The 19306-nt window shown below is 40.4% G+C and overlaps 1 protein-coding gene across 4 annotated transcripts in view; it reads right to left on the reverse strand.

Moving 5' to 3' along the window:
• Positions 1 to 19306, reverse strand: part of LOC142052967 (uncharacterized) — a 265027-nt gene that overhangs the window by 205657 nt on the left and 40064 nt on the right. The gene's annotated exons all lie outside the window — the stretch shown is intronic.

Here is a 19306-nt window from a genome sequence, read left to right on the forward strand (position 1 = left end):
TCCCGCCGCAGGCTCTCCCTGCCCTCATACTGCCCAGCTGCTCCACAAGGCACCAACTCACTGAAGCAGCAGAAGAAACACTGAGCTATTTTCTCCCGGATTGCTTTTCCACACGTTACACACAGCAAGGCAGCTGGAAGAGGGCGTGAGGAGCACTGGCCAAAAGGAAGCTGCGGGAACCTGCGGCCAGAAGTGGGAAGGGAGAAAATGGAAACTCTTCATCAGCGGCAAGCTGTAAAACTGTTCAACACATGCTGTTGAGCCATACCTAGAGCTTCAGGGAAAATATGGCAGCAACTTGAATCATTTTCACTAAAACCAAACACACACACAAAAAAAACCAAAATCAAAAACAAAAAGCTGCAGTTAGAGTCCCACTGGTGGGGAGAAAGTGTGTGCACTGCGGGCCACCTGTGGTTCGCAGATGCCACACAAGCCTCGACCCACAGTCATCCCCTCCCCGAGGGACATCAGAACCACAAAAATATATCAGAGAGGCACTTTCTGATGTTGTTCTATTTTATGGAATAGCACCCAGGATTAACTTAGCCAGAGAAAAACACTCTGGTTTATCAGGTCAAGACACTCCCTAGGAAGAACACAACATGGCTTCCACTACCAAACTGCTTATGGATTTTTATCTAGTGATGGTTAAATGTAAAAATATAGAAACTAACCTGAGGGAAGGAACAAAGCCCTTGGGACAAGTATTTCTTCACTGCATGTCTAGGCTCAATGTAAAATTGGCACCCTAGCAGCTTTACATCCACTTCACAATCACCGTGATGGCCAACCCCTGTTTGGTAGGAAACCAGTCTCACATGAAATCCTCACATTATCTTGGGCTGCAAGAAGTTAAAAGAGTTGAAGATGAAGCCACGCATTAGTGTGATATTACTCAGTGTGTATTTGTTCCACCTGGTTGCTCATAAGATAGCAAAGGTTAGAAGTCAATGAAGAGTAGCATCCTGTTCTCAAATTTTTTAAAAAAAATACATATGAACATTTTTAGTGTGTGTGTGTGTATACACACATATAAACGCACTTTTAACAGTTCAGGTTTTTCATTAGCAAGTCTTGTTGCATCAAGTAGTAAGAGTACAATCGTTTGATTGCATAATTTTATTGTAATGATATACCACCAGCACCCAAGAAAAAAAAAAAAAAAAAAAAACCACACAAAAGCAAGACCAAAACAGCCTACAACTCCTGTTGAGACGATCGTATACATTAATTACAACACCCCATACTGAAAGCATACAAATGTGAGTTTGGCAACAGCTTTCCCAGTGCATCTCATTTATAAGGTTTGACAGGCCAGGTTCTGTACGTGAGAGATCTGTTGAAATTGTACTCTTCTAATGCTCTTTCCAGCTGACAACATGGCTACATGAATGAATTCTCTCTCACATTTAACGGATGTACTCCGCTTTTAAAGGAGGAAGATATTGGGAAATAAATCAACAGGAGCATTGGCTGGCTTCCTCAGGGCATTCCCAGCTGCCCTCCAGAATTCCCCATGGAGATGGCAGAAGTGTGTCAGGTACACTTGATGATATATGGCAGAGAAGAAACACAAACTCAAAAAGCCAACCTCCTTTCACTTGTGTATGTTAAACAGAGGGCAAAGAAAACAAGACACTCATACAGAAGTATTACCGCTAAAAATATTTTCACTCATACTGAATAAGATCTCCATGAAATCTTTTATGCTATGTATACACAATTCTGCAGACCGTATCCCACCAGTAATACGACGTTTTTCCTAATATTGCTAACAGGACACCATAAAAATTTAGTACACTGTATGCACATTAACATTTCTATACCATTAATTTACTGTTATTAGAATTGCTGTAAAGAATAGCTGGAGTCCCACAATTGAACTATTTCAAAATATTAATGTATACAAAAACCTCTGTTGCCATGAAGTATCACCCAATCCCAGACATATAGCTGAACTGAGAAAAAACCATGGACAAACCATGGACAGACTTCCTAAACAGAACTGAGAATAGGTTCCTGAGCCATTCTCACTGCAAACTGCTCCTTTGTCAGAATCTTGTCACTTTTAGAGAAAATATTGAAATTCATATTCACCATCATTTAAGTAGAACCTGTCAGGACAGCACCCGCTGCATTCCTAGGTAATAGGCAACGCAAATTCTAATCTGGAGGTCAACATCAGGTCTTCAATACAAAAATAGGTAGCACAGTAAAAATAAGGAGGAAAGATACCAAGGAAGGAAGAGGAAGTATTAGTACCATTTTACAAGTGAGGAATTATGGCACAAAACATTGGAAGAAGAGATGTAGGCCTCATAAAACATACCCTAAATGAAATTTCAATAAGAAACTGTGCTGGTTTTGGCTGGGATAGAGTCAATTTTCTTCACAGCAGTTAGTATGGGGCTGTGTTTTGGATTTGTGCTGGAAACAGGGTTGATAATTAAGGTATGTTTTCATTACTGCTGAGCAGGGCTTACACAGAGTCAAGGCCTTTTCCGCTTCTCACCCCACCAGCGAGCAGGCTGGGGGTGCACAAGAAGCTGGGAGGGGGCACAGCTGGGACAGCTGACCCCAACTGACCAAAGGGATATCCCACACCATATGACATCATGCTCAGCATATAAACCTGAGGAAGGAGGAAGGGGAGACATACAGAGTGATGGCATTTGTCTTCCCAAGTAACCATTACACGCGATGGAGCCCTGCTTTCCTGGAGGTGGCTGAACACCTGCCTGCCCATGGGCAGTAGTGAATGAATTCCTTGTTTTGCTTTGCTTGTGTGCGCAGCTTTTGCTTTACCTATAAAACCAGCAGCTGCATGGTGCTTAGTTACCAGCTAGTAGGGGGGGAGGGAATGCAGCAGGAAATGGGCAAAAGCAACTTTTGAAATATGAATCTCCTACTTTTGAAGGACTCTTCCTAGCATATGCCATCTATCAAAATGATTTTAATGCAATAAGGAAAAATGTCACCAAGCTAAACTAATTACCTCTACCTGTAGCATCCCATGGATAAATTCTGTACTACAGACTATAAAATAAAATAAATGTGGGGTTTTTTTAAATCACTGTTATAGTAAGCAATACCACGCTGAATTGCTACACTAAATTCAACACTATACTAAATTACAAGGGGGTCTTCGGGTGGGGGTTGTCCCCCAGAGAGGAAGTCTCACTACTTTCCTACTGCATTCTCATATAAAAATAACAGCTACAGTAGATTTTTTTCATCCATACAGATTTCAATGCATTGCCTATAGGCACTCAGCATCACAAGATCAGCAAACTATGGAAAAGAAATGTTACAACCAAAGTTTGCTTCAAAAGAAAACTTGTTTTTTTCCAAAGCACTAGGCTGTTCTACTGGTTACACCTTGTCCCCTCCCTCCACAGGTCTGTGGATTCTTCAGAGTAAAGCATATTTCAAGCCTCATTAACAGTAACACTTCTGACCATGGGTTTTTTTGTTATTAGTCTATATTAGCTTTAGAAAAATTGTTGAAGGTTCCTTTTCTTTTCTGAATCAGCTTTGAATGCAGCACAAGTCTCAAAGAAGATAAGCTGCTTTATCTCACTTTTCCAGGCACCAAAAAGAATAAGGACCAAAAAGCTGACAGGACATATCTGGGAACGTTCTGTACACTTCCACCACACACCACTTGGAAACACAGCAGAATCTGGCCATGGAAACATGCATCAGTACTTCATTTAATAGCATTAAAACATCATTCCTTAAAAAAGGAGGAGAAGAGACAGGGCTCAGTGATAATGCTGTTAATACATGAGGCTGCATAATCTTGCCACAGTTGCAGTCAACACAGGTATCTAAACAGTGCACATTAACACACAAGGCTACTCCATTTATTATATAATTTGTGTCCTTTTGCCTAAAGATTCAAAGCTTCACTTAAAAATAAATGAAGAGCAATGACTTCCAGAGAACTTTCCCTACTTTGTAGCCAGTTAATTTCCTCCTCCTGGTGAAAGTCTGTTGTATGCCTGTATGCCACACATCCTGCTTCAGGCTATCACTGAGATGGGAAAACTGTGGTTCCTTTCTTCCTATTACAGAGTTTAAAATCAGGAAATACATCCGTTATGAGGTTGTTTTTTTTTTTAAGAGTAAAACAAATGTTAAAGACATTGGCAGAACACTGGAAGAAAATTCCCAAGACTATAATAACACACATGAGGAAAGAAATATTTAAAAATATATTAACAGATACAGTGCCTTCAAATTCATCAGGAAACACTGCTATAAGTAACACCACAGACAGCTGAACAGCATTTTTAAAAATGTCAGAAATTCAGCATGTGGAGAAAGGGGCACCAGGAAAATGCACTTCCAGTTAAGTTTTTTGTTGCAGGCTGCATACAGGCAGGAATGCTGTAGTCCTGAGGGACACCTGACCCCATTCTCCCTCTTCCATCCCTCCCTTGGGAGGGGGGGAGAGTTCCTCATTATCACACAATCCTACAAAAGGTCTTTAAAGGCCTTAAAATTTTATAAGAGATTTTCAAAACTATCCTGGAATCAAGAGTGCCTTAGCTATAGCCTGATACGTGCAACTTCTTCATAGCTACTCCCAAAAAAAATAGCAGCAGTTCGTCACAAGCCCATTGAGGAAAACCGGAACAATTTGGAATTTAAGCCCTGCAGCTTCAGCACGGGAAGCTTGGCAAGAGAAGGCAGAGTGGTGATTCACACTTCAGCTTCTCGCATCCTGATACAGAGCCTCTCACTGGGAAGACTCCCAAAACATTTTACAAGCAAAGTCAGTGCAAACCCCATTCATCACTGAAACGTAGTCCTTTGCAGGAAGAGTCAGAAGCTTCTCAACAACACGGGGGAACAGTGTTTCTGGACATGCACTGGAGGTGACACTTCCCTTTCTTATATGAACACTCTCCTTACTAGGCTGGCCAGCTTGTTGGACAGCATGCTTTTGCCCCATGTTGTCAGGTGGGAATACAACACTGGTTGACCACAAGAGCCCTATTGTCCTACAGACAGGGCAACAAACACTCCCTGCCCAGAGAGCTGGCAAAATAGGCAAGGAAGGGGAGAAGCATGATCACCCCTGCACCATAACAGAACACAGAAGCACAGGAGATTGAGACAAACAGGAAGTTTACAGCAGTGACACCAGATCTCCTGACACCAGCCTGGTGCCTTAACCACAAAATTCTTCTTCCTCCCTCTGACATAACTGTCTACCAGTTTGTGACCACACACGATGGTTTTGATAGGGCTGAGGAGCATTTACAATCCCACTCTCTAAATGAGCTTTGCTCTGCCTGCTAACCCCTCTCTGGTCACCCCCTTTAACGTTCAGCCCATGTCTGGCTGTGGTCTGTGGTTGGTGAGATAGAAGTGCAGAGTGGCCACACAGCACGTCATCTACTTTAGGTCCCCAGCTTTGGTGCTGTGAAGCACTCCCTACAGGGGATTCTCCTACTGACCACTGTAGAGCAAGAGGTGTTTCAGTGTGGGAAACCAACTGCACTTCAGGAAGATGAGCTACTAACTCATACGCATAGCGCCCACTGCAGTGGCCTGTGTTTGTAAGAGCTTTTGACAGGCACTCACTTAAACAGCTGCAATGGTTTAAGGCTTTAATATCTCTCCCACTCTCCTCTTCCTTTCTTGCCTGTTACCATTTGCCAGACCAGCAAGGCAAGCTCTGGAAGCAGCTGCAGGTGTGCTTCGTCACCACCAGCTGCTGTTCAAGCTAAAGACACTGGACATTGCACTGAAGCAGTTCAGATGCATTCACAAGCCCTGGTCTGTCTGCAGTGACGCAGGGAGGGGGGTGTAACAACCAGCAGCACCTAGCAGCTTCTAAATCTGCATTAGTCAGTTCATATTCCCGGATGTGACACCATCAGCTAAACATAAACTTGTCCACATTTCCTTAGAAGTACAGACTTGCTATGCAATTTTCTGACTTTGTTCTACTTAACGTGGGGAAAATTCTAATGTGAAGAGGTGATTGTTTATGGTCATATTTAACAATTAGCATTTATCTTAAAACAATCTTAGTACAAATTCCAAAACAAAACGCTATGTTAAGTTAATACATAGAAACCCAAGTGGATAAACCACTTGTGAATAGACATCACTGCCGATAGACTGATGGTCCTATGGCGAGCAGAACAGTGACCATCATTTCTTTTTTTATTGCAATGGCATAAATCTTACAGTTAAGACTCTTGCTTTGACACCACATTGCACGTTGTACATGTTATGCAATAAGGACATTCCAAATCTGCATTGTTTTTTCCATCTTCTTATAGAAGGCCTTGCGTATCCCTCTGCTAATGACACTAATTATTCAACAGGATTCAAAACAGCGATAACAGAAGAGTAACATTTTTTCCTTACCTAACAGCATAGCTTTTATATGAAAAGCATAGCTATTCCTCTGCTAATGCTGCAGTATGATTTTTTTATTTAAACCCAGATCATCAACAGAAAACTGATTTGCTACTAAGGGAAATGAACCAACCACTAACTTCTGCAGTCTAAAAGCCTCAAGCAAACAAAAGAGTGTCTGTCTTATCTGCTCTGTGTTTATACCATAAACAACATTAACACACACAAGCTGATTCCAGGGCTGAGACTAGATTTGACCAGCAAGGCCATATCCATACCCTTTGATTTTAAGGAAAGGCAAAGACATGCAGGATCTCTGCTACTATAAGGATGACAAAGATTTTATCAAGTTTTAAGAGTTCCTGAGAAAGTGGCACTTGCACAAATCACTGTGGGTGACACTTTGAAATCTCCATCAGTTAGAATTAAGGGCCTCTGGTGCTTTAGTTTACACGATAGCTTGGATCTACACGTACATCAACCATTCCATGCTTTTTGTTCCATTAATTTTTCACTCCTGTGGTCCTGAGCACTCACCCATTCCCACCCCAACACCTTAGCTACCTCAAAAGGAGGCAAAAAACCCACACCCACACATCACAGCCTCCAACAAGCTAGTCTGAGAAAGAATAAGGATCACAGAATAACTGCCAATCATCCCACCTACTAGAAGGGGGGGGTGGGGGGGGTGGGGATATCAAGGAAAACTGAAGTTGAGTGGTTAAATTCATGCTTGCTAGCCAGGTGCTGATCAGGAAAGCAAGGTGTTTCCAGAGACTCAGCATCCCAGAATGGAAGGAAGAAAAAAAAAAAACCACCCCACACAACAACCAAACCCATATGCACACAACCCACCGAACACCACCAGTCACTGCTTTGCAGAGGAAGGGCAGAGGGAAGGAGGAGTCTAATTCTCTACTCCACCCTCAAATTTCTGGATGCTGGTGTGCAGCTGCTGGATGTCACATCTGGTAGCAATATACTAACACACACCACCCAGCTTTATCTCCCCTTGTTAGCAAGCACACCCAACCCATCATGAAAATGTCAACAGAACAGCAAGAGATCTGTGTCCATGTGGAAAGAAGCTGGCACAAGAGAAGTCACACTGATAAGAACAGAGGAAACATTTGGAGAACCAAGCCCGAAAATCAACCTTCCCCCTCAATCTATGCCACATGTACTGCATTCATCACATCAGTATGAAACCTTGAACCTTATTTGATTAGAGTTCCTGGCAACGCTAACAATGTCCTGGCAACAACGATAAGTTTCTCCTGTCTCCAGCTTGCCAGGAAATGAAGTGCCACCGGGGTTGCTATTGTGTGGGACAGAGTGAAAGCAGCAGAAGCTCCAGCTCACATGTGAGCACTGAGTAGGAAGCCCCACAGAGAGTATGTCAGTAGGTGCAGCATACACTCCACTGGCTCCCAGGCTAGCTCAAGGATCCAGGTTTAGCCTTCAGGGATTTCCAGAGGTTTGGCTCTAAATACATCAAAATCTCCCTCCATTCATGGGCCACACAGGTACTCCTGGGAAAACACAACTATCACCACTGAAGGTAACGATAGCCAGCAAACAAGTACTCCATGCTCCCCACAGCAACACTGAAAAGAGAAACCAGACTAGGACTGGAAAACACAGGCTGCACAATGGGTCGTCCTCTCATCTGTTACATTTAATTTTCAGGTTTGGGGAAGATGTTACCTATTTGCACGGTAACACACAAATGCAATTGCCTTGACTGGGTGTAGACTAGCCCATGTCTTACAACTTAATATGTTCTCAGAGTGAAGGGGGAAAGTGCTCACAGACATTTATCACTTGCACTTCTAGCTTTTCTGGAAATACATGAAAAAGTGTCTAGCTCCATTTTTAATTATTTTAACATCCCTACAGGAGATTTTGTCAAAACAGCCGACAGCAGAAAGGAAGAGATTTTCTGCCTATCTCTATCTCAAGTTATATCAGGTCTCAACTTTAAATAACCACCAATAAAATTACCTAAAACAAGAACATGCCTTTACCAAAATTAAGAGCCATATGCTTCATTTCTCACTATTAAGAAATTAATTGCTCTCAGAAGATAGAATATAAACTCTAAGTCCATAAAGTAATTTTTTCATCCTCATAATAGTCTGCCAGGAAAGCCTTACAGAGGCCAACAGAAGTAATTTTATATTTAACTGGCATGTTTATAAACACCACGCATACCATTATTTTGTTTCTGCTGCTGCTTCTTAATAAAGAAAAGCAATCCCCCATTCACATGCAGGCTGTGTAACCAATGTATGCTGTCACCTTGATCCATTAACTGAAAATGTCTAAGTTGTCATTATAGCCTTAGATAAAATTTATTTTGATAGACATTCTGATCTTCCTTGTGAATGAAAGTAAACATTACCCAGTATTTCATTAGGCTATTAGCAGCACCCTTCTTCGTAACTGTCTACACAGATCATTTGCCAGAAACTACAAAACCGTTGAACTCTGTTTTTCCCTTCCAGAAGATGTACATGAATGCCAGAGGACCCTTAAAGGTCTTAAAATTGTTAAATTGCTTTGTAGACTTAACAACCATAATATCTATTACAAGATCAAACTAGCTTGGACTAAGCAAAGTCCTTCTTAAATATCTTCACAGAATGTTGCAATCTTTAAATCCCCAAAAGTCTACTCAGAAGTTTAGTGCACAGTGAAAATGACTGACTACCAATTGTGTAGGTAGTACCAAAAAAATGCAGGTTTTTTTCTCCAATTCAGAAGACTTTCAAATGACAATTAAATAAATTGAGAAAATACTATTCTTTACAGTGTTAGAGAGTGCATGGAAAATAAACTACAAAACAAACACGTTCGGTCAACTTACCCACAGTCTGTAAAAATCAAGTGTTCATTCACTAGCTATTGAAAATGCTAATTACAGCGTCGCCTGTCACACAGTGGCATTGTATTTCAGTGCATCACAGATGCAATGTTTGCAGTCTTCCAGACATGGAAGAAACTAATATCATTAATTTCTTATTAGCACAATGTACTGACTTACTACACTTTCTGTTTAACTTCTATCAAAGACACCTCTCACTACAAGCCAGTGCAGTTACGTATCAAAGTACTGATGAGACTTCCACGAGGAAGGTTTTTGCCTCTTTAGCAGGTCTACCTCAGAATGGAGGCTTTGGATACAAAAAGCTATTTGCCTCCAAGCACAGCAATCTGAGGCTATGGTAAAACACTTGTGTCAAGGCAGAAAAGAATATTTGACTGTTTTCTGCTTGATGAAAGAAGTAAGAATTATGCTTCTGAGATTTAACATTTCTTCATAAAGCCAAGGCAAAGCCGATAAGGCCAATGCTGCATTTCAGCAGGCTTGTTCCCTCTCTAACAGTGGTTAGCTGCATTCCACAGCTAAAGCACTTCCTTTAGTTTCACTGAAGTTAATATATTAGCAGGATTACATCATGAGACAGGCAGTTATAATAATGTGCTTTTTTCTTCCAGAGCTATAATTGTCCTCTAATTTTAACAGGTAACACTGAAAATGATTAGAGGTTTGCAAAGGCAGTCTAACAAACAAATTCAACTTTAAATTAGAACATGCTAAAAATCAGACAGTGACAGAACAAGCAAACACCAAGACAAAGTGTTCAATAACCATGAAGACATTCAGTAAATAGCACCCTACACCTCATGCACTGCGCTGCAGACGCTACTTAGTAGTGCTCAAGACTGCAAGCCCTTAAGTGCTAATATTTTTCCTAGGAGACATTTTATCTATTTCACAGTCCTATAAACCTGATGTATTTCGAGCTGTTAAAGGGAAATCTCTCAATTCTGAACTCAAACACCAGTCACTTGCCACACAGTACATCCAGCTCCCAAGCAGCACAAGCTGGGGTCCTGGTTACAGTATGCCTGGCTACTGACCACATGCTGTCTGCTTGGACCTTAGTTATTAAGGAGTTTGAAAGCAAGACCAAAGAGCAGATCAGGAATCTTTGTGTAACAGGAAAAACTCTGAAGAACTGAATTTACTTTTGGAAAAGCAAGATAGCCATCCAGTTGCATGCAGCAGAGTGGATCCTAATGTCACCCTCAGAAGGAATTTAAGATACATCTTAAGCCTGACCTTGTCCTTAGAGAAAAGTTATAAAGCAAACCAGCACCAGCCAGTGGGACTGGCACTCAACAGATCTTTGTGGTGAGACTACGGTGACAAAAGGGTATATGCACTGCAACAGCTGGCTTGGAGAAGACCACCAAGTTATAAAAGGATGAAGGAGAGGTCTCATCTGAGAATCGTATCTTTAACAGAGTAACAACCAGAAAGACGATCCCTGATGAACACCAATTTCACTGAACATTATGAGAGACCAAACAGAAGCTACAGCAATGCACACATGTTACTGGCAGGGGTGATCCTCATGAGAGTGAGAAGATACTAGCCCTGCATCCATGCAACATACAGTCAGAGATCTTTGGAACCAGAGTCTCTCAGCATTGTCCTTAGATGCCTCTTACAAAGCCTCTTCTGATTTCATGAGATGTATTTCATGGGTTACATTGCTTTGCTCAACAGTGTTGAGGCACTATTTATGGCAGTCAACCAACCTGCTCCCAAGCTATTAAGTGTCATGAGCAAGGATGGAGGTGCACTCCCTGCCCTTAGTTCTAAGATACTTTGTCAGTCCAAGCGTACAGTGGGGAGCAGGGTCACTGAACAGAGTTGGCTGCACCTCTGGAAGAAGCAGCATAGGCCCTCATCCACATCGGTAAGAGCTAAAGCAAAGCCTGCCCAGCAGTGTCACTAGCAGACAAGTACATAATCTGGGAGTCTCAGGTGTGGAACTGCAGACCTCCATCCTGCATTTTGTTTGCCACCCAGAGGGCCTGGAAGCTGTCTTTGCAGAGGGCACACTGTTGTTGACTGGGATTCAGCCACATTTCCTGTCAACCAAGTCATGTCTGAATGGTGTGAATTCTGCTCTCCATAGATCACAAGGACTCCTATTAGTAAAAAACAGAAAGGACACTATCCTAGGCTGTTTGCAAATATTAGATGGCCATGTATGAGGTAGATATGGGTTCTTTGCCTCATTAAAAATGCTGCCATCACAGTAAGGCATTTAGAGTCATGAAGAGCTAAAAAGGCCCTTTGTATTTTCATTATTACAGTTTGTGATTCTAACTTCTAGGTTTCAGCAGTTAGAAGACTGAAACCACTTTTAAGACTGGAGAGATGACATAACACAGCCAGCATCACCAACCTGAATCAGTGCTAATCCCTCTGTTTCAGAAGAACAGTTTTTCCCTAGACAATGGCAGAGCCACCTTTCTCAAGTAATGAAGCTTCATTAACCAAAAAAAAAGAAAACAACACTACACCTGCAGACCAAGAGAGATGGACTTACTGAATCCCTACTGCGGTATGAAAATAGTGAAGGAAATTAGATGTTAGAACAATATACTCAAGTTTCTTCCTTCAAAAAGACAGAAGAATTACTCTTGTGACATTAAAAAGGCAATGTCATCACTATCTTCACTACAAACCACTGGTCTAAGGACTATAAATCAAGTCTTTCCAGGCTGAACTTTGACACAAATTCTCAATGTAGATAGCATCTCTGTCTTTGAAAGGCTATTGGACTTGGGTAAGAGTGAGGGAGAATGGTTTGTCACGTGATGTTCACTTCAAAGCCTTTATTTTACTTTCCAAAGAAAATACAAGCATTTGCATTAAATTAATGCTGGTTGATTCTTATGTATTTTCATAGATATATTTAATATGTGTGAGAGGTACATAATCAATGGGGAGTGGAACAGAAATTATTCCTAAGACACTGAACACGTAGAAGCTACTTTTTTTTTCTTTTTTTTTTTAAGTTTTACTTTGGAAGACAACAGCCCTCTGCATGATTAATCTGTTTCACTGCTTTCTTGACAGTTATTTGCATTTGCCTTCTAACGCATTAGCATAAAACAACTCTCTCATATTGTTCTAATGCAGCAAGTGCCAAACACGGGTTCAAGACCCCCAAGTAAGGTCACAGCAGTTATGATCAGGTTCATATGCCTAACAGAAGTACTCTTGTTTATAATGGTATCTGGAGTCACGAGACCAACAAAAAGCAAAGCTCATAACCAGAAGGCTGTGAAACAGGTGATGTAAGAAAGTATTCAAGACAAGCTTTGCATGACAGTCTTACCTGATACAGAAGCAAGAGAAATGCTGACTATGCTTAACTGGTTATTAATAAAGGATATTTGGTGCTTTATCTGCATTACTGTAGCAGCTATGATGTTAAATTTTAAACCACTCGATTTAGTGATGAACTTTATATTAAAAAAAAAGTCAGAACTAAAACACATTATATCCACCATCACAGAAGAGAAGGCACTTGGCAACTTCCAAAATGTACTGAAAGGAGCTCCAGAAACCTCACAATCTAGTGATTTCAAATAAAAGCATTGTTTAATTTAAGTATTGTTACTCAAAACCAAAGTAGTATTCCAATTGACACACTGAAACAACTTGACAAAAATCTCCATGAAGTCTAGAAACAAAAAACTTTTCCAGAGAGTTCATCCAAGCCAGAGAAGAAATCCCAGTCTACACCACTCCTCTTACTCTATTTCTAGCCACTCAGAAGGCCTCCTGGCTACGCCTACATTATCATGTCCAGCTGCCCACTAGAAGCAGATGAGTGGAGCAATACAGCTGGTATTAAGGACTCAGCATTTGCACAATGCACATTTCAGAAGTTTTATTTCAGATCAGCTCCAATATGTCCCCATGATGGAGAATGGACTGGGAGGTGAAGTGCTGTAAGTACACCCTGGGTGTGAATCTTCTGGCTTGGTGTTATCTGAAATGGATCCAATTTGTGCTCTCAGGATTGCCGCACAACATGGAGTCGGGGCTGATCATGCCCACTTTGGTCCCAGTGCCCTGACTGCACTCTGAAACTGAGTTCCTGAACCCAACTAAAACATTAATACGGCAACGAATGGCTGTACCTTGTAACTTCAACTGCAGAGCACTGCATCCGCTAGGGATCATTATGGGATAAATTCAAAGATACTTTAATGAATTGGAAAAAAATGACACTCATTTTAGCCAAACACATGAAGGAAAACTAAATATTCAGTACCTCAGCTACAATATGGAATACATAAATCTGGATCCTTTCTTCCCTTCTCCCCTCAAACACTGCTGGGAATTCATTTCCTACGGTGGAAACCACACTTTCTAATGATATCCACTAGCATATGAGAAGTGTGGGTTGCTAGAAAATGGAAAGAAAAGCCTATGCCTTCTGTCACATGTTGTTAAATAAAATATGTTCACACTTTAAATTTAAAGATGTTAAAAAGAAACCAGTTGGTAAAAGCATGAACAAACTATTGGGAGCTAGTCTAATTTTCTCTCTGCCTTCATTTTCCATTTAGGAGCATCAGCCTTTTTGCTTTGGGGCTTAGAAGAATACATTATTTTTTTTTCTTTTTAACTAGAAATCACATATATTATGGGCTTACATATTTATTTTTAAGAAAACATAAGTGCCTTTTCACTGTGCAATACGCTACAGAAAAGTTTAGCAAACAAAAAGTTTAGCAGCTTCTTTTGGGACCTACACAGAGATGATTGCCAATGCTTAAACTTGAATTTTCAAATAGGAGTGACAAGTTCTCCCCTACTCTCACAGTCAGCTAAGCATCCTGACCTGATGTTAGGACATTAGGGATATCTAGCAATTATTTTAGTGGGAAATAATGTGTTTCCTTCATTAACTAGACCATGAAAAATGGAAATGCTCCTTTATGGTACCGTGAAAAAAAATAAATAACGAATTAGTGTCTTTTTCAAGCAGTAAGATGTGGAAAACGTAAAAATAGCAGACTATGTTAACAGCAGGATGGCAATACACTAGGCTCTCAGTAGATATATCACCCCCCACGAGTCAACAACCTTTCCTCTAACAACAAAAACCTCAAGATACTGATTTTAAAATCAGTAATATAGACGTTGCCACAGCACTAGTGTATCTGAAGAGAAACAAGACCATAACTCTGATGCTTCCAATTATATACACACACACAATACGCATGCACATTCACAATCAGGAAAGGCCACAAAATCATACAAAAAGCTAAAGTTACTAATTTAACTTTAGGGTGATATAAGCAACTTTTGACATCCCCTGACTTCTGCTTCTCCAGGCAGAAGACCTCAGTTTGTACACTGCACTCAGAGTTGCAGAGGCAACTTTAAAATAACAGATAACCTCAAACCAATAAAGTTGTATTCCTAGGGCTGCAGGTACAGAGCCTGAAGCAATCAGCTGAGGTACGAGCTGCTTTAGCCATCTCAGTCATTGAAATTCACCACACTCCAAAGTATCTTTCAAAGTCTCTACAACTGTCAAAACACAATTTACTTTTTTTCTGAGTTGCCAAAGTATGTAGGTTCCCCCCATTAATTTATATGAAACAGTGAGCTGTCAACATGAAAGGCTGCAGTACACCACAGTTAAGATATGAAACACCACCAAATATTTGGAAATTTAAGATGTAGCTTACAGTACATTGAAACTAGAGCGCCAACTGTTTGGCAAAACAGAATACGAAAACAAAACCGGGGGGGGGGGGGGTGGGGTGGGGTGGGGGTGGGGGTGGGGTGGGGGGGGGATAAAAATAATATTTGTCATCTGTGAAGGCCTTCGTACCACAGGTCCATCCTACCACAGGAGTGTAAGTCCACATTATCTGTTGAGCAGCGTCGTTATTTTTCAATAAAAATAGCTTTGCACTGATTGAGTTTGCAAAGGTATTGGAAAGGCAGAAATTAAAATGGGAAACAGAATACGTAAGAAGCCAGACTGGTTAACACTAGTGCTGTGTTTTGTCCAGAAACCGCAAGCAGAGGTAGAAAACAAGCTGAAAAAAGTGCAGCCAAGTCCCAAAGCAAAAACAAATGCCACCTGTATCATTTCTGCTCTCCAGGTAAAAAGGTTCAGATCCAAGCCTGCATCAGGGGATGCAAAACCTCTATGGGAATGTAACACGCTCAGGCAGGCTCAGCTCTGCTTGTTCCTCAGCTCTTCCCTCCACATCTGCAGGAAAGCCCTTTCAAAACATGCTTAGTGTACATAAAACACCTATGATCCAAAAAGAAAAAGTTTAAAATTTTTTTTTTATTTCATCACTTTTTTTCTGGGGATGAGGTCACTACGACTGGATAAAAACTGAAGACTCAGTCCCCACTTAGGGCCCATATTAGACAAAGGTACTGGCCCTCCACGCCTTCACAGCAGAGTGAAGGGTTTCTTAGTTCAGAAACTTATCACCTTAACTTCACACCTCATCTTGCCTCCTCATGTCTCTCACATCCTCACCTCCTGCCCCATCACCTTGACATTTTAGATCATGGTCCTTCTAAAAAACATGCAAAAGGTAACAGGTGGTTTATGCCACATAAAAATTTTGTTATCATACTTCTAGAAGAAAAAGGTAAAGTTCTCATTCTTATAATAACTGTTCTAGCAGCTGAGTCTTTAAAAACAGGTCACAAACAAGCTGGGTAGCAGCAAGAGAAGCAACAGCATAATCAAACTAATCCTTGTATGCTATTTGTTCTTTACATGCTACTTATATACATGGCTTTATTTGCCTTCTAAGGCTGATGATCAGTTTAAAGGTGCAGTTGTGTTTCATGAAAACAAATATATTCTCTACCTTTGTGAAAGAGAAATTTCAGTTGAACAAACAGCCAAGGCTTAGAACATTTTCATCATGTGGCTCCCCAGTCTGCGGGCCTTTCCCAACATGTAGCTAGAATACAAAATGGGTTACAGCAAACGCTCTAAAACAAATACTGATTCGTGGGATAACACAGCCTACTTTGCCTTGTTTATATAGAGACTTTTTCTGCACCCGTTAAATCTTCTTACTCTATTTTTAAAGATAAAAACAAAAGAAAAAAGCATTGTTTCCATAGAACACTATCTGTTATCCTCAAGCACTGCTGCTAGTGATGAACTGGAAATATTGTTGAGTTCCCATAACATGAAGACATCTCTCACCCCCTTGAGAAAACAGTTCACAAAATCCTCTGAAGGGATATATAATATTTTTATTACCATTAGTAATGTAAATACGATCTGGTCGTATTTTCAAATGGAAGCTGTATAACTGTGTGTCATCCACTCAGATGACCAGAAACAGAACGGATAAGTTACATGTACTTTTAGACAGAAAACTAGTATTTTGGTCTCTGTTTCTAGCTAAAGACAGAAGGTTAACAGTGTCACAAATACCCACCATACATACCTCATGGCAGCAACTGTGACAGACATAAAACCTGTGCTGCCACCACCCTGCAAACTTCTGTCCGCTCTCCCCAAGCCTGAAACCGAGACACTCTCCTGCTGAAGCTGGAGAAAAAGAGAACAGCACTAGAAAATCAAAAGGACAAGGGACTGCAAATCCCACTGCTGTTCTAAGTCAGAGAAAGCACTGTGAATGGCTGAGAAATAAGCCATGCCAGCCCAGCCCACCGCATGATGCGCTGCAGGTACAGCCACCTTGGCAGTACAGCCACCCTGCTGCAAGCTGGGAAACTGGCATCCCACAATTCAGGAGGCAGCCAGGCTTTACGCTTGGCTGCAGATTTTTTGAGTGCGCTGCTTCACAACAAGCTATTTCCTGGGCTTTGCAACGAACAGCAAGAGACAGAAGCAAACTAGGAAGAAAAACAAAAACACAAAACAAAACAAAAAACCACACAACAAACCACATAGCAGAAAGTTAAAAATAAGCACTAATTTTGATTAGGCTTTTGCACTGAGTACTGAGTGGCTTCCAAGGAAAAAAGGCGTCGGAGGGAGCGGGACATTACTGCAGTAACATCTTTAAGTTTTCAAAGTTCTAGCAAAACTTCATCTCTGCCCTGTGTGACAAAGACTCCCCATGCCTACAAATAACAATACCTAAGATCACAAACAAGTTTGGGTCTACCAGTTTAGAGAGTCAAGTTCACCAACAGAACATTTCTGGAGAAGTAACACTGAACACATGTAGTGCTAAAATTAAGCATAAGTGAAGATCAGGGCCCTACTCACTCTGGCAAGAGCAGATTTACAAAACAGTTCAGTTATCACCACATCAACCTGCCACAAAACGCAGAAACAAACCTGGAGCTCATGTCAACCCCGCCACTGTTAGGGATCACCACCTTTTGCTGCTTACAGTGAAAACTATACCTTGTGATTAAACCAAAGTCAAAAGGAGGGTGCAATACATTCTCTCTACACATATATTCCATGCATAAACAAGTACTTCAGATTTGTTTTAAAAACTCAGAAAACACTTTTTGCTAAATGTGGCATTGACTAAGTTTTATTTAGATTGGAAAATGCTTTGTAGCAGAAAATCAATTTTACTCAATGTAACACCTAATGGAAAACAAAAGAAAGACTTATTAAAAGCCTAAGCACTTACGTATCACGAAGTGCTGTGTTTCATGATGTTGTCTTAGAAATCACGGTAAACTGAAGTGATTAGTATCATTCCGAGACACAACTGCAGTAAGAGCATTACCTAGATGCAGAGGTAGTTACCTAATGTATTTCATACACTTATGAAGACAGCTTGACTTTTCTGGCTATTAGATCTTTTCTGCAATTTCCTGGATTTTATTTAATGTTTTTATTAAGTTTCACATTTTTAAGCTATTTCGCAACCACATCTCAATTTTCTATACACTGGAGGCACCTTCTTCATAATTTTCAAAATATTTCTGCTTTTTTCTGACAGAGTCAATGAAAAAGTCTCTTCTAAATTGTCAGTGTGACCCAGCCTGGTTTACAGATTGATAGTGTGGATTTTAAAGCACCTTTAGAGAAAGCAAGTTCTCTTACGTCCATTAAGTGAATACTAATTGGTTACATTCACTCTGTTTAAAATGGTTTTTGGTGTTTTCCGAGGTTATTTTTCTATTCTTATGCTACGACAGTGTTTGTGACACTGAATCATTTCCTATTCATTTACAACAAGAAATACAGTAATCATGTTAAAGCAGTCTGAAAAAAAAATCCTTGGAAAACAGAAGAAAGGAAACTCCAATTCAAATAGCAAAATACACACGCCACCAAGTCCATCATCCGGTTGCTCTACTGCCTGCAAAAAGGAAAAAGTTTCAGCTTTAGAAATGGAGAATTTTATTATCACCTTACAGATTCTTTGAAAGCTTCTGGAATATACTAGCCTTTCGAAATTCAGGTTTTATAAATCAAACTAATTTATGTTCTATCTGATTTAAAAAGTTACACAAAACATTTAAAAGTCATACAAAAGCAGATACAAATTGGAACCATATTACAGTTTTGGGGTAAATAAAGCTAAGTTTATGTATCTGAAGAAACAGAAGAATGTCAGAATATCTAGAAATACACTACACTAAAATAATAGGATAGAAGTGACTGAAATAATGTTATATGAATGACCATGATCAACTAGAAGAAAAAAATTGAAGAAGGATGAAACCACAAAACTCATGCTTTAAAATCCTCGAAAATCAATGAAGGGACTAAAATCAATCACTGATCAGTCAATCACAAGCAATATGCCCATGTCAGACTGAGCACCTTTTCGGGAAGCTGCACCATCCGGGAAACGCACAATTACATCGTCTGCCACTTTCCACGCACCCAGGCACAAAACCATTCTATGGCCTTCCTGTTTCAGAAGACTAACATGTAAAATAAAAGAAAAAAAAATCTCCTAGAAATAACACACAGACAATGCAGTTTTGCAGGCAATTTCTAAGACAAGGCAAGTTTGAATCTCCAGGTACGGTCTCAAAAACATTAAATATTCTTAAATTCTAATTCTGGTGGCTTTTTTATTGACTATTTGAAGGCAT

Source organism: Phalacrocorax aristotelis, chromosome 2 (assembly GCF_949628215.1).
Source record: "Phalacrocorax aristotelis chromosome 2, bGulAri2.1, whole genome shotgun sequence".
Taxonomy (NCBI): domain Eukaryota; kingdom Metazoa; phylum Chordata; class Aves; order Suliformes; family Phalacrocoracidae; genus Phalacrocorax; species Phalacrocorax aristotelis.